Source organism: Canis lupus, chromosome 28, assembly GCF_011100685.1.
Source record: "Canis lupus familiaris isolate Mischka breed German Shepherd chromosome 28, alternate assembly UU_Cfam_GSD_1.0, whole genome shotgun sequence".
NCBI classification, from domain to species: domain Eukaryota; kingdom Metazoa; phylum Chordata; class Mammalia; order Carnivora; family Canidae; genus Canis; species Canis lupus.
The window spans coordinates 34,105,734-34,120,198 of record NC_049249.1 but is presented as its reverse complement, the minus strand read 5'-3'; positions in this window follow the sequence as shown (position 1 = coordinate 34,120,198).

The following is a 14,465-nucleotide window of genomic DNA, read 5'->3' as shown; positions in this document are numbered from 1 at the left end:
TCTATCCAGGGTCTCCAGGATCATGCCCGTGGCTGCAGGTGGCGCTAAACCGCTGCACCACCGGGGCTGCCCGGAATGAACTTTTAAATGCAGTTAGTGCCACGTGGCTCCCTGCCACTCCCGGGTTCCAGTGAGTTACTTCGAAGCAGCGTGGGGTTCATGACTAAATGTGTGAATGATTACAGGAGGGTCTGCTGGTACCATGATGGCAGCGCTTACTGGTCTGGGTGGGCCATTTAAATGATTTAAATGTTTATGGAGCCCAGACGGGTCTGTGGCACTGGAGCATGGTTTCCTCCTAACACGTTCAGAGGCAGCCGGTTTTCCATCCCTGGTTTGGACTCAAGGACTGGGTATTTCTGGTGCTGGTGCCAGTCTCAGCCTTCCCTCCAGGCCTCCCGGAGGTCCCTGATGGGAGCCTCCAGATGGCCTTGAGGCTGCACATTAGAACCACCGGGACTGCTGGAATCTCCGGGGTAGCACCAGAGCATCAGCAGGCTTAAAGCTCCCCAAGAGGACTGTGTGTGCAGTCAGGGTTGAGAAACCTGGCTCAGGGGCCTTCCTAAAATGCAGATCCTGACTCGGTGTGAGCGGGACCAAGTGCATTTCCAGTGAGCTCGCAGTGGGCTCCGTGCAGAGGCAGCCTCTGATGCTGCCTTTGGGCATATGATCATCAGTCAGGAGTCCGTTTGATTTGCATTCAGCAATTCTCACCCATCAGAGAAGCCCTGGAGGCTAGGTCAGTTCAACAGACCAGCAGGCTTCCTGCTAACTTCTTTGCAGGCCTTAACAGCTTGAGACAAGACCCAGTAGGAAAGCACAGGGTGCCCTGGGGAGCAGTTAGAACCCTGGGTGCAGGAAGGTGGGATGTCGGGGAGTCTGGAATTCCTTTGGCCTCAGTGGAGGAAGGGCGGGAAGCAGGGAAGTGGGATGATGCTGAACATACTAGAAAAGCCTGCGGGGGTGGGGGGTGGGGTAGGGGGTCATGTTGCAGACCTGTTCACCCAGCGCAGGCTTCCTGGTTTGCTGGCTGTGTTTGCGGGCGGGGGTGTGTGGGATGTGGAGAACCAGGAGGAAAGACCCACGCGCTTGCACTTTATAGTTTGTGGCGTGGGGAGCTTGGTGAGGGGAGCCCAGGTAGTGGGGAGGCAGGAAGGAGGTGGAGGCTTTGGGATGTTAGAGCCAACGACTTGTCTTTAGAGCCTCACTCTCCCCATGGGAGGAAGTAGGGTAATGCCTACCTTTCTGGAGAGGTCCAAGCATTGAGCATTGAGCCCGAGAGGGTAGGGGGAAAATCTAGGTCAGTAAGGGAGTAGCTGACCTAAGAGGTGCGTGTGATCACAGTCAGGGGCCCCCACCCCTCTCAGAGGAAGAGAAAAGTGGTAGATGGGGGTGCTAGCCAGAGGAGGTGATGGCGCAGAGTTAATGGAGCTGGCTGTGCCCTGACAGGGAGGAGTGGCCCGAAGCAAAAGCCATGGAGAAGATAGGAGGCCCATACAGCCCCTGAGTTGAATCAAGCTCAAGGAAAGATAATCCAGGTGTTGTTTTGCATATATAATGTCACACACCATGTGTTGATTGGTTGGAGCTGCCGTAACAAAGTACTGAGGACTGAGTGTCCATAAGTGGCAGGAATTTATTTTGCAATTCTGGAGTCTGGAGGTCTGGTCAAGGTATCTGCAGGGTTGGTTTCTTCTGGGGCCTCTCACATGGTCTTTCCTGTGTGTGTGTGTGTTTATAAGGACACCAGTCACACTGGGTCAAGGCTCACTCTAATGACCTCATTCTAACTTAATTACCACTTTAACGACCTGATCTCCAAATACAGTCACATTCTGGGGGTTAGGACTTCAACCAATTAATCTGGGAAGAGGGGCACAATTCAGCCCCATAAGAAACCCCAGCGAGGATTTGTTCTTTGCATTTTGACTTTCTAGGACACCTGATCTAAATTTATCCTTGCACACATAAGAAAACTGAGGTTGGGTAAGACCTCTGATTTACCTAGGACAGTACGTGAGGCAACATTACAGTGCATTTGAGACACGAGGAATTCAAAGTTCCCAGCCTCTTCCCTATAAGAGAGGAACACACCATCTGGGGGCCGCCTGTAGGTATAGATGTGTGCTTAATGCTGGCTGCAGACAAGGGTCACCTGGTTTGCTTAAAAAATGAGTATCAACATCTAGGCTTCACAGCAATTGCATCAGAATCTCTGGAGATAGAGCCTGGGAATCTGTATATTGGATGCCCCCCAGGGGAGTCTAATGTGCAGCCTTTGCAAAATGGGTGTTGAAGGTAGATGTGTGAGTGGATGAGTGTGAATGCAGGGGTCGTGCACTCAACTTACCATGGGGGGCCACTGGTGAGAGAGGACTGCATGGGTTTTTTTTTAGTACATTAATTTTTTTTAAAGATGTTATTTATTTATTAGAGCGCACAAGCTGGGAAGACTCAGAGGGACAAGCAGACTGACTGCTAAGCAGGGAGCCCGATGTGGGGATTGATCCCAGGCCCCCGAGATCATGACCTGAACCATAGTGAGAAACTTAACTGACCGAGCCACCCAGGTGCCCCTAATTGGTACATTTATTTGAAAACAGTACCACTTGACTAACCCCAGAGGGGAGGTAGTGATTCAAAGAAATAGCATTTATTAAACAGTGTGTGCCAAGCACTATTCCAAATCTGTTGTTTTACCACAGGTACAATCATTCCCATTTCACAGATGAGAAAACTGAGTCTTAGGGCAAAGAAACTTGCCTTGGGTTATTAAAATAATAGGTAGTGGAGGCCTAGAGCCCTGGGTGGTCTGGGCTTCTCTGGGGAGGCAGGGGGTAGTCCCAGGTGGCCCAGGGGCTGGGGGGCCGGGGGACAGACAGTGCCTCCATTTGTCTGAGGAGTGGTTGAATGGCCCCAAGTGTGCATAAAAGCATTTCAGTTTGTTTCTAACTTGGGTAATGGATTCTTTTTTTTTTTTTTTTTTTGGCGGGAGGGTGGGGGAATGAATTCTTAAAAACACCAGCAGGACCCATTCAAATGAGTAATATATTAAAAAAGCAGCTTAGTCCACTTAGGAAAAACTGCGATATATTTCAGGACTTACTCTATCTACTGTTTCATGCATGTATAATGGCTCAGAGGAGTTTTATTAGCTCCCAGCCTTTATTTTGATTAACTTGCAAATGAGATCCCCCCCCTGCCATGCACTAGTCCAGTCCCACAAATCGTTAATGAAATATCTGAGCTAATATGGCTTTTATAATTTGCATCACAAAACCTAAGTGCAGAGCAGATGGTGGCTAAAGATAAGTGGGGGTGGAGCAGCGCTGCTTGAAAGCAGCCCGTTCAGTAGGGCTGTGGCTCTGGCTGAGGAGGGCCTGGGTGCCTTCTGACCTTGGCCGGGGGGAGAGGGACAGTGAGAGCTGCTCGCACGAGTCCCCAGCCCCCAGCCTCTTCTATCTTCCTTCTTATCACACAGACCTTGAACTAGTGGCTCCCGAGTGCCAAGCCCTGTTGTTGTTAACGACCCGGGTGGAAGTCATGACTCCTGGAAGGGATTTAAAACTAAAGATGCGAAAGCATGCAGAGCGGCAGGCCTTCCCCCAAGAGGACCTGTTGCTCGGACCCTCAGGACCTGGGTGAGGGTCGTGTCTGCCCGGGAATTCTGGAGCCACGGAGGGTCCACCGCCAGTGGTTGGGTGTTGGAACACGGACCTGGGGGAGGGAGACGACTTGCCCGGCGCACACAGCCATGCGGCAGGCCTGGGACCAGGACCTGGGGGCAGCCTCCTGGTTTCCCAGATGTGGGATGGCGGCAGGGGTGGCAGGCGAGCTCTTCCCTCTGCCGGAACCTTATGCAACGAGGGGTTGAATCAAGCCAGTATTTCTTCAGGTGTGGCTCTGGCGGGGCGGTCTCTGGAGGTGAGGCCCAGGAGGGACTTGGGTGAGCCTGGGCCCCTAACGCTGGGCTCTCGGCGCCTCATGAGCCCCCGGGGGGTCTGAGAGCCCCGCAGACCGTGTCAGGTAGGGACCTGCCAGAAAGCACCCCCGCCTTTTGTGAGGTTCGCGTCCCCCAGTCTCAGGTGTGTAGACCCTCTTGTGACTTAGTTATTCCTCTGAGTCAGCTCCTTGGAAACGGGAGGTCCCATGACTGCGGGGAAGGGGCTTCGGGCGGTGGGCAGAGGACAGGGCCGTGGCCGCGCCCCTCGACCCCGAGACCCAGCGCCCCTCCGCAAACCGGGGCCGCCTTTGGGCCGAGCGGCTTGCAGGCCCGGGCGCCTCGGGGCGGCAGGGGGCGCTGTCCGCCAACTTTTGCTCCCGGGGCCCGCGCTCAGGGGCTGCGGAGCGGGCGGGGGCTGCGCCCCGGGGTCGCCGGCGGTCCCTGGGCCCGCGACGCGGAGCCCGGCGGCGCCCGGGGTGCAGGGGCGGCTTCCGTGACCCTCGGTTATTGCTACTAAACCCGCGCCTCGTAGGAAGCTGGAAAACGTGGGGACGAGGCTCCCGCGGCTGCTCCGCAGACGATTGCCCGGGGGGGTGGGGGTGGGGGGTCGCGCCCCCTCTCGGGGCCCAGACGTGCCCTTGCAGAGGTGCGGGCTCCCGGGCCTGGTGACCCGAGGCCGAGGCCGCGGCAGGGAGGGGCCCGCCTGTGCACCCACCGGGCAGGGGCAGGGGGCGCTGTGACCCCGCGGGCGGGCCCTGCTCGCCCCCCCACGGGCTTGCGGCTTGGGGCCCTGCAGGGCGGTGCAGGGGCGGGGGGTGGGGGGATGGGGGGTGGGGGGGTGGCTCTCTGGCTCTCTGGGCCTCGGTGTGCCCCGGTGGCGTGGCGGGGGGAGGGTGGGATGTGGGCCCTGGTGCTGGCCTGGCTGTGGCTGCCTGTCCTGCCGGGGTCACCCAGATAGTGACCGGCTGCTCCAGCGAGGTCTGGCGGGCCCTGGGTGTGTGGGTGCCAAGGGCACGGCGGCGGGGACCCAGACCTGAGCTTACCGCCCTCTTCCTGGGTGGGAGGGACATGGAGGGGCAGCTAAGAGGGGTGATATCCCTGCCACTCCAGGGAGGAGTGCCCCGGGGAGGGGCCCCATGGCCTTGGACCACTTAACTCATTCAGAAGATGGGAGCAAAGTCCTGGGTTGGGGACAGCGCATTGGGTTCTTGGTCCTGCTTGTCTCCACCTCTGCCCCTGACCTCTCCTCTGGGAGTTCTCAAGCTCCAGAGGGCCCTGGGATGGCCCGAGACTTGATAAACGTGCTGATGCCCTGGGCCCTGCTCCACAGGTGGGTTCTGTAGGTCTGGATGGCCCCAGGAATCCTGCGGGGAACAACCCTCCTGGGGTCTGATTGTGGATCCCATGACCCCAGCGCTGGGTCAGGAGGTGCTAGGCTAACAGAGTGGAGGGGAGCTACCCACTCCAGACCCATTAACCCACAAGGCCTTGTCAAGAGTGAGGGATTTGGGGCGCCTGGGTGGCTCAGTGATTGAGCGCCTGCCTTCAGCTCAGGTTGTGATCCCAAGGTCCTGGGATTGAGTCCCACACTGGGGCCTCCACAGGGAGTCTGCTTCTCCCTCTGCCTGTGTCTCTGCCTCTCTGCCTCTCTCTCTCTCTCTCTCTCTCTCTCTCTCGTAAATAAATAAAATCCTAAAAAAAGAGAGTGAGGGATTTTAGTGATTTGGGTGGGGAGCTTTGGGACCTGAGTCAGTGTTTCACTTAGGAAAGCTCATTGCCCCCAAGGAAGTGAGGACACCCTGGGCTTGGGTGACCTGGAGGTCCTAGTCCCAGGTTCACCTGCCCAGTACCTGTCCCCTGGAGTACACCCAGGGGTCTGCACAGGGTCTCAACCTGATGAGTGAATAATGATCCTAGCCTTCCTTCCTGACTGAGGGCCAGTTCATGCTTTAGAGTCATGAAACCCTACAGCAGCCCCACAAAGTTGGTGGTACCCAGACCGGGTCCCAGGGAGGCCACACAGCTCTTAGAGTCTTCAGACTTCAGGAGGAGAGGCTTGACCCCCGTGGAGTCTGGTACCCGCCTCGCCGGCCTGTGCAGTGGAGTTAACTGAAACTCCAAACCCCATGCTCCAGACAACAGTGCTCTCATGTTCTCCAACCCAACAGTGGATGGGGCTGGTTCGGTAAGCAGGGTCTGGGGTGTGGCTGGGTCCAGCCTGGTCTGGAGGCCAGGGGTGGGGGAGGTGGCTCCCACCAGTGGCTTCTGTGCCCCTCACCTATTTCTGCTGCATGGGACTGAGCCCCAGTCCCCAGGCAGAGCTGTGACCCCATGCCACCCCACCGGGAGCCTGGCCCTCTCTGGAGGTGCTCTGCTAGTTTGTGCTTTGGTGGAGTCTGGGCAGTGTCCTGCGGTGAGGAGGAGTCTGGGCCCCCCCTTTGGAGAATGTGCGTCTCAGAGGAGCCTTCTCTAGGCTGCTCTGGTGCAAGGTGGGGGAGCTGGGCAGCCTTGGGTGTGGAGCGAATTGGGCTGCAGGAGCGGCGCCGGGCCCCTTGTGCCAGAACTCAGCCTCCCCTCCTGCCTGGCCTTGGCTGTTTGTGCTTCTCGCCTCCGGAGTAGGTTTGTTTGGGTTGACATCCCCTACAAACACCCAGCCGAGGCACCTCTGTGGCAGCCAGACCTAGCCCTGCCCGTGGCCAGCCACTTTTCCAGAGGAAAGCGCGGCCTCACAGGAGCCCAGCACGGGCCAAGGGGCGAAGTCAAACTTGCATGGAGGGTAAATAGCCGAGGACCCAGGTTGGCCTGGTTGGGATGCCGGCTGGCTACAAAGGGACACTGTGATGAATGCCCTCGGAGCAGAAGGGACCCATTCAGTTGTCCCAGAACGGGATTTGCCTGCTAATTAGGTGGGGAGGACCCTGGCGGTGGGTGGGCTGCAGGAAGGGGTTTGATGGGGAGGGGGGGAGCCAGTGGTCCTGTCGGGAAAGAGCCTGGTGGTTCTGACCAGCTTGAACCAAATCCCAAACCTGGCCTTGCAGGCCAGCTGCTCCAGAACCCCGCGGGGAGCTTGTTCAGAAATGGCACTGCTGGGCGCCTGGCTGGCTCAGCCCGTGAAGCACTGGACTCTGGATTTCAGCTCGAGTCATGGTCTTGGGGTGGGGGGATCGAGTCCCTCTTCGGGCTCCACGCTTGGCATGGGGTCTGCTTGGGATCCGTCTCCCCCCCCTCTCAGCCCCTCCCTCCTGCTCACGTGCTCTGAATAAATAAGATAAATAATCTTAAAAAAATAGCAAAGCTGTCCCAGTCCTCCCCGACATAATCCAGCCCTAGGTGGGGGACTTAACATAATGCCAGGTCCCTGCCTGGTGCTTTGAGAGGTTCAGACCTTGCACACTGCTCCCCTCAGCAACCTGGGCAACGGGGACAGAGACGGGGACCCCTCTAGCCCGGGGGCAGGAGGAGGCTCACAAGCGTTGTGTTCCTTTTTTTTTTTAATATTTTATTTATTTATTCATGAGAGACACACAGAGAGAGGCAGAAACACAGGCAGAGGGAGAAGCAGGCTCCACGCAGGGAGCCGGACGTGGGACTTGATCCTGGGTCTCCGGGATCACGCCCTGGGCTGCAGGTAGCGCTAAACCTCTGGGCCACCAGGGCTGCCCCAAGCAGTGTGTTCCTTTCCTCAGTGCTCCGGGCACCTAGTTCTCATTGTCCATGTGCCTTGTCGTGAGAACGTGGTGAAGAACCGGGTGCTTACGTTTCATCTCATTGTTGTACCCATTGCACAGGTGAGAAAGCCGAGGCTCTGCGAGGCTGGCCGATTTGCCCAGGGTCAAGCTGTGCTGCGGCCAGGACTTTCTCCACGAGTCTGCTGTCAGGGGGTGGATGTGATGATGTGGAAAACCCCACAGTGATGGGACTGTGCAGCCCTGTCGGGAGCCACGGTCCACATAACCCCTCGCTCCCTGTCCATGTGGCCTCGCCGCACAGAGGACCAGCTTCAGGGGCGCGCAGGACTCTAGGTGGGGGAGGCGAGGGAGAATCCCGCAGAAGTGCTGACTGATAATGTGAAGACAGGCCCCGGGGGGCCTGGGAAGGGGACCCACTTCTGTGCGGGGACGCCCACCCATGCACAGTGGTGGCAGCTGAGAGTCATCTCTAGACCCTTCTGGAGGTGCGACTATTTTTACAATACCACTAGCTCGTGTGCTTGGAAATGGTCCAAATGCAGCTTGGTGGGCATCTGCTGGGCTCATTGAAGGTCACCTGACTTTGGGCCCACCCTCTAGGCCTGGCATGCGGGCCAGCACCCAGAGGACACTCGCCGAAGGCTAGTGTGAGTGCAGTAAGTGCATCCCAAGGCAGGGATCGCCAGGCTGAGTGGAGCCAGGCTGCCCGCTGCTGGACTTTGTGCGGGGGGCTGCGCGGGGCACGGCGGTCCCACGAGAGGCAGAGAGGCTGAGTGGGCTTGAACAGGGCTGAGGGGTCCTGCGCAAGGCTGGGGGTGCCTGGGCAGCTCCCTGGAGTACACCCAGGGGTCTGCACAGTGTCTTGGTGCCAGGTGCCAGGCAGTGATGGGCTGACCACAGGCACAGGCCCCGGGCAGCCCCGGGGCGGCACTTGGTCCGCATGCCAGGCCATGCCAGGGGACGTCCCTGCCACAGGCCTCTCATCCTCCTGGGCAGACCCCCTCCCCGCCCAGAAGCCACCTACACGGTGAATTCCCTTGCGAATGATTTCATGACCCAAGTGAGGGGAGAGCTCATTCCCATTGTTCTCTCCCAAGGACGCTGAAGAATGTGCTTGGACAGGTAAAAAAAAAAACGGGAAAGGTTTGCTTAGCTAGCAGATTGTTCCCAAAGCAATTCACAATTTGGATTGAAAAGTGGGTTGCTGTTTCTCAGGCCGTCCCTTAAGGCCTGGTAGGATTTTCATTCCAGCTCAAGGCAGGAGAGAGGGAGCGTGGCCGGAGCTCTGGGAGGCTGGATGCAGCCCAGGAAGGCCCCCGGGCTGTCCGAGTCTCTGGCATCTGCCTTGGGTCCCCACCTCTGCTCCGGGGTCTGTGGGCGGGAGACGTTGAATATGAGACAAAAATCTGTGACTTCCGGACCCTGTAAAGTCTTATTTTGACACTAGACACTTTAAAAAAATTTTTTAAATATATTTAAATATTTTATTTATTCATGAGAGACACAGCAGAGACACAGGCAGAGGGAGAAACAGGCTCCTTGCAGGGAGCTCCATGTGGGACTCGATCCCAGGACCCCGCGATCACGACCTGAGCCAAAGGCAGATGCTCAACCACTAAGCCACCCAGGTGCCCGAAACTAGAGACTTTGAATTTCAGAGCTCAGAAGACCCTACAGAGCCCTAGGCGGGAGAGACTTCACTCGAGGACACGCAGCAGAGTAGCAGCAGGAGCTGAACTTGACCCCAGGTCATGGGACTCCCGACCCGGTGCTTTCTCTGGACTCGGAAATCAGAGTGGAGCCTGGTGTGGGTCTCGGTTCTTTTAGACACAAACCCTCGTGTGCTAATGACATAATCACCCAACATGAGGAAGCAGATCATTCAGAGCAATTATCAAGTGAGATGTTTCTTGAATCCGGGTGTCATGGAGCAAAGTCATGCTTGCTATCGTCTGAGGGGCCAGGACTTTACTTCGTCTGTTTTATAGACGAGAAAGCCGAGATTCCGACCAGTAAAGTGACTGACACCAAATGCACGGGACGTCAGAGGCAGAGCTGGGGCGCCGTCCCCCCAACACTCTGTCCCCTGGTCCAGTGGTCCTCAGGCCCTGGAGCACTCGGCGGGGGGTCCCCCGCATGCACCTTTGTAACAGACGTCACGGGTGCTTCGGTTGAGAACCCTCGGATCAAACATGCGATGATCAAATCCAGAAAGTTTGGTCAGTGAGGAGATGAAGACAAGTGTCCACTCCCTGAGCATTGAATGATTTCATCTTGGACAACTGTCCACGGATTCACGTTCCTGGGTCTAAGTCAGACCACAGTGCGTTGTGATTACGTGTTCGATGCGGCCCTGCCCCCAGCACTGGGAGTTTGGAATCCATGGTCCAGCAAGCTTTACTGCGTACCTACCTCGGAGGCAGGGGATGCGGAGTTGGGAGTCTACAGAGAGCACCCCCGCCTCCCCCCAGCCGGAGGCCAGGAAGCTGCCTTTAGTTCTTCATTGTCTGTCTGTCCAGCTAAGAGGCATCGTGAGGGGTACAAAGCAGAACAGGCTTCTGGTTATCTGAGCTTTGGAGTTTGTGCAGGTGGGATGTGTGCTGCTCCTGCAGATTTTTTAAAAAGATTTCATTCATTCATTCATTCATTCATTCATTCATTCATTCATTCGTAGCATGAGCAGGGGAAGAAGCAGAAGGAGAGGGAGAAACAGACTCCGGGCTGAGCGCAGAGCCTGAGCCGAAACCAAGAGTCAGATGCTTAACCTACTGAGCCCCCAGTTGCCCCATGTTCTTGCAGTTGTGATCTCAGGGGTCCCCTTGGGTGCCTGTCCTGGCTCTGATGTCACCGGCCCTGGGACCACCTGACCTTCCCACTCGAAGTGTCCCCAGTCTCTCTAGGATGCTCCTGGCACAGCCGCGATCCCGTGAATGTGGCCCATCAGTTAAAGACGACCCTCCCAGGGGCAGCCCTGGTGGCTCAGCGGTTTAGCGCCGCCTTCGGCCCAGGTGTGATTCTGGAGACCCGGGATCGAGTCCCGCGTCGGGCTCCCTGCATGGAGCCTGCTTCTCCCTCTGCCTGTGTCTCTGCCCCCCTCTTTCTCTCTCTGTGTCTCTCATGAATAAATTTGAAAAAAACAAAACAAAAAAAAAGACGACCCTCCCAGGACAGGCCCTGATGTCGCTGCCTTTCCGATAGCGCTGGGGAAGCCGGGCCCCATCTCCACCGCCGGAGGGGCCCGTGGTTTCTGGTGATTTATTGTGCTCGCAGCACTGATGTTCGCAAGGCGCTGCATATTTATTCCAGTACAGAAATTTGCTCCCTAAATACACACATGCAGGAAAACAGAAGAGTCAGAGTCTGGGAGGCTTTCTAGGGAGCGGGGAGAGGCTGCTTTCTGATTTCCTCAACGTGCCTGCCCCCTCCCCAGCGGGGCATCTTGAATCAATTTACAGAAAACTGCCAAGGAAGTCTTGAGATGGATTGTTTTCAGAGACTGGCCAGAAATTTCAGCTTCACCCAGGGTTGGCACGGTGCTTACAGGGCCAGGGACAGTGCCAGGGGCCAGAGGGTGAGGTTGAAGAGAAGATAGATGGCACCTCAAGGTCACAGGGATGGAGAGACCTAAATAGTAAACCTGAGGCAGGTTAGGGGAGGGGCACAGACTTGCCGGGCAGAGCTGGGTATAAGCGATGGGGCATGGAACAGGTGGCATTTTATTTTATTTTTTAAGAGATTTTAATGATTCGAGAGAGAGAAAGCTCTTGCCTTCTCTGCAAGGAGTGGAGCAGGAGGAGGAGGGGGAGGGGCAGAGGGAGCAGCTGACTCCTGGCTGAACAGGAAGCCCTGGCGGGACTCGATCCCAGGATCTATGGGATCATGACCTGAGCCCAAGGTCGGTGCTTAACCGACTGAGCCCCCCAGGCGCCCCAGGAGGCGGCATTCACATGGGGCCTCATAGCCGAGCAGGAGTGTGATTGGCAAAAAGAGGGAGTCAGGCCCAGAGGCCTGCTGATGGGATGTGGCTGCTTTTCCCTGGCCACAGAATGGGCAAACTGGTGCAAGGAGGGCCAGTCACGCAGCTGTCCAGGCCACCTGTCTGAAGGGCAAACAGCATCACAGGAAATAAGCCTGATTGGCAACACGTCAACTTGGGTTTGGGGGGTGGAGAGAAACGAGCAGCCTCTCAGGCGGTGCCTGGCTGGGAAACGACCTGCAGTGAAGTCTGCTTCTCCCACAGTCTCTCTCTCTCTCTCTTTTAAAGATTTTATTTATTTATTCACGAGAGACACAGACAGAGAGGCAGAGACACAGGCAGAGGGAGAAGCAGGCTCCATGCAGGGAGCCCGATGTGGGACTCGATCCTGGGACCCCAGGATCACGACCTGAACCAAAGGCAGATGCTCAATCACTGAGCCACCCAGGCGTCCCTCCCACAGTGTCTCTTACGTGTGCTCAACAGATGTGTGTGTATCAAGCATACCTCTCGGAAGGTACCAAATTATGAGCCTTCTTGAGTACCTGCCCCTTCTCTGGCCCTTACAGTCGGGCGCTGCCCTGAGCTGAGGGACCCCCGAGTTTGGGCCTGGAGGCCCCGATGCGCAGCCGCCGGTTCATTCTGCATCCAGGCAGTGAGGCAGTTGAGCCCTGCTCTCTGAGGAGGCAATTTGGAATTGAATGGCCTTCGAGAAGCTGGATCAGACTCAGCTGCCTTGGCTGGTTACCCTGCTCCTTGGGCAAGCTGTCTCTCTGTAAGGCTTTCCCCGGCCTTCATTCCTTCTGAACAGTGTGCGCTGGGCTACCGCTCCACGGGGATTCTAGCCTGGGAAAGGCCCTGGCTCTGCCCCGAAGCACCTGGGATGTTTGCCACCCTTCCTCACCCCTGCTCATCTCACCTGCATTAGGATGCTGGTCCCAGCTCCTTCCCTGGAGATCTCTGCTGACAATTGGCAAACTGTCAGGCCAGAGACTGATGACTAAACCTTCTGGTAGTTTCATGCCCCAGATATGCCCTCGGTGTCTGAAAGGCCAAAGATGTGGCCTCATTGCTTGGCTACTGTGTGTTGCAGCAGAGCCAGGCAGGCAGCTGAGCGCGTGCCTTCGCCCGGCCCCAAGCTCTCCCTGGCTGGGCCTTCGAGTGCTAAGCACGTTGATCTGCTCCGCGTGGACCAGGGGGTGAGGGGAAGCCTCCCTGCATTATAAATATACTTTTTAATTTCAAAAGTAGTATATGTGTATATGCTCACTGCAAAAAAAAAAAGTATAGGAAAAATGTACAGGAGAGCAGAGAAATTATCCATCATCCCATCTCGCAGAGAGCACTCCTGGTGATGTGCTAGCATCTTTCCTTCTGGGCTTTCTGTCTATACCCTCACACGGTGATGCCTTCCAAAACCGGAACACCACGGGTAACATACTGGCTGGGAAGGCGGAAGTTAATTCGCCATCTGTGTTTACCTGAAGAGTGCCATCTGTGGTCCCGCTCACTTATGCAGATCACCTAGGTCTGGGGGCTGAGGGTGCATCGTGAGGTTCTTAGACCTATAAGGAACCAGGGCCTTTGGGGAGAAGGCTGGGCACCAAGTCCCCATGCCCAGCTGCCCAAGGTTGCAAGTGAGGGCCATCTGTGGGTTGGGGAGGCCCCGTGTGGCCGCAGCCTAGCTGTAGGGTTGGGGTTGGCTCAGGATATCTCTAAAATAAATCCATCTCTAGGAAAGGAGACCCCTGGGCTGGAGAGCAGGGCTCCACCCCGGGCAGAAAGTCCTGCCTCTGGTCATTCTTGTTCATCAGGGCCAACCTGCAGTGTCCGGAGGCCCAAGTTACCCAGGGTCGTCCCACACACCTGCCTTCCCACAGGTTGGTGAGCAACTGATATTTCGCCCAAGTATTTTTTTTTAAGATTGATTTATTTTGAATTTTTTGAGGTTTTTATTTATTTTAGAGAGAGTCCATGAGTGAGCAGAGGGAGGGGCAGAAACCACCCCAAGCAGACTCTGGGCTGAGGGCAGAGCCCATTGTGGGGCTCGATCTCACAACCCTGAGATCATGACCTGAGCCGAAACCAACACTGGGTGGCTCCACCACTTCACGACTGTGCCACAGGTGCCCCTGCCTGAGATTTTGAAGAAGTCAAGGGCACCAGGTTCCCTTCCGCTGGGGAGACTGGAGCAGGGCGGTGGGCACGACGGGGAGGTGGGGGCTCACAGAACCTGAGGCTCATCAGCAGCATCTGTGGCCCCGGCCCTGGGAATGTTTGCTCTGTGTCGGACGACGGTCCCATCACGCGCATCAACCCCAGGCCGTCGCTGTGGGCACTGTGCACCCTTTCTTCCCTGACTTCCTCCCCGTCACATCCACCTTCCCTGCTCTGTCTCTGTTGGCAGGGCAGGCGATGTCACTGCAGGGAGGGCCCGCCCCCCAGGGACGGTTACGCAGTGCCCGCACCCAGGTGCCACCTGGTCCCTGGAATCACGGATGTGTTTGCATCATATAATCATCCCATCATATGTATTATTATTTTGTTATTATTGCAGCTATTTTTAAAAAGATTTTATTTATTTATTTATTTATTTATTTATTTATTTATTCATGAGAGACACAGAGAGAGAGGCAGAGACACAGGCAGAGGGAGAAGCAGGCTCCACGCAGGGAGCCCGACGCGGGACTCAATCCCAAGACTCCAGGATCATGCCCTGGGCCGAAGGCGGCGCTAAACCGCTGAGCCACCAGGGATCCCCTTATTGCATCTCTTTGACACATGTGGAAATGGAGGCTGGGGAGCTCCCAGGCCCCGGCCTGCTGCCTCAGATGCTGGCTCAGCACTGGACGGGCCG